This window comes from Pelodiscus sinensis, chromosome 30, assembly GCF_052426305.1.
Source record: "Pelodiscus sinensis isolate ZL-2025 chromosome 30, ASM5242630v1, whole genome shotgun sequence".
In the NCBI taxonomy this organism is placed as follows: Eukaryota; Metazoa; Chordata; order Testudines; family Trionychidae; genus Pelodiscus; species Pelodiscus sinensis.
In genome coordinates, this window is record NC_143081.1 from 12,443,331 (window position 1) to 12,445,051 (window position 1,721).

Consider the following 1,721-nt stretch of genomic DNA (forward strand, 5'->3'; position numbering starts at 1 on the left):
TGTATGGAGAAAGAAGGAGGAGGAAACCAAACGCACATCATGGAATTCATCCTCCTGGGATTTGGGGAGGTCTCTGAACTGCAGCCTCTCCTCTTCCTGCTGTTTCTGGCCATCTACATTGTGACAATGGGTGGGAACATCCTCATTGTGGTGTTAGTTGTGGCTGATCAGCACCTTCACACCCCCATGTACTTCTTCTTGGGGAACTTGTCTTTCCTGGACATCAGTTATACCTTCACCTTCCTGCCCCGGCTGCTGGCCAGTCTCCTGACTGGGGACAGAACCATCTCTGTTAAGGGCTGCCTGGGGCAATTTTATTGGTTCTCTATCATGGCAACTACAGAACTTTTGCTGCTCACGGCCATGTCATATGATCGGTATCTAGCAATATGCCATCCCCTCCGTTATGCTGTTCTGATGAACGGCAGGGTGTGTGCCCAGCTCGTGGCAGGGTCCTGGATAAGCGGCTTCCTGCTCGGCACCATAGTAAATAGCTTTGTGTTCTCATTATCGTTCTGTGATTCTAAAGAAATCGACCATTTCTTTTGTGATTTATCGCCCATGATAAAACTGTCCTGCAGTGACACCCGGACTCTGCAACTGGTGACATTTATTGTTGCTACCACAGGGGCTCTTGTGCCCTTGCTACTGACTCTGACGTCCTACATTTGTATCATCACCACCATCCTGAGGATCCCTTCCAGCACCGGGAGGCAAAAGACCTTTTCCACCTGCTCCTCCCACCTCATTGTGGTGTCAGTTTTCTATGGGACTCTAATTGCTGTCTATGTGGTTCCAACAACCAACACTCCCAAAATGCTACACAAAATATTCTCGGTCTTCTACACAGTCCTGAATCCCATGATCAACCCCGTCATCTACTGCCTGAGAAACAAGGAGGTCAAAGAGTCTTTGAGAAAAATTGTTCTGAATCTGGTTGCTTTCAGAAACAGGCACAGAGTCTGAAAGGACAAATTTTAGCAGTTAGTAAAATAGAAATGAACTGCTCCAGTTTCTAAGGGCTGGTCTACATTTGGAGTTTAGGTTGAATGTGGCTGTGTAAGGTTGATTTTCTGAACTTCGAGCCCACACTGCCAAGACTGTTCCTGTTAAAGGTCACTGAAGTCAATTTCAGTACTCCTGTTGTTCACCAAGGCTGTGTCCTGACTCAGGGGTTTTTTCGAAAAAAGTAGCCTTTTTTCGAAAAAACCTCACCTGCGTCTAGACTGCAGCCGCGTTCTTTTGAAATTAAATCGAAAGAACGCGGCTTTTCTTTCGACGGCGGTAAACCTCATTTCACGAGGAAGAACGCCTTCTTTCGAAAGTTCCTCTTTCGAAAGAAGGCGTTCTTCAATATAAAAAGGGCTTCTTCGAAAGAGAGCATCCAGACTCACTGGATGCTTTCTTTCGAAAAAGCAAGCCGCTTTTTCGAAAGTTCAACGTGCAGCCTAGACGCTCTCTTTCGAAAGACGCTTGCAGTATAGACATAGCCCAAGAGTATCGCAAAATGTTACCTTACATGTCAAATTCACGGCAATGTAGACTAGGCGTTAGTCCTCGTAAAATGAGGTTTACCTAGTTCGAACTAACGGAGCGCTAGTGTAGCACCTAGGAAAGTTAGTTCGAACTAACGTCTGTTAGTTCGAACTAACTTTGTAGTGTAGACATACCCTCTCTTTCTCTCTCTGTGTATATATAAATACATATATATAAATGTATGT

At 45.4% G+C, this 1,721-nt stretch overlaps 1 pseudogene; it reads left to right on the top strand.

The window, feature by feature from the left end:
• Positions 1 to 981, top strand: LOC142821167 (olfactory receptor 11A1-like; annotated as a pseudogene).
• The last annotated feature ends 740 nt before the right edge of the window (positions 982 to 1,721 follow it).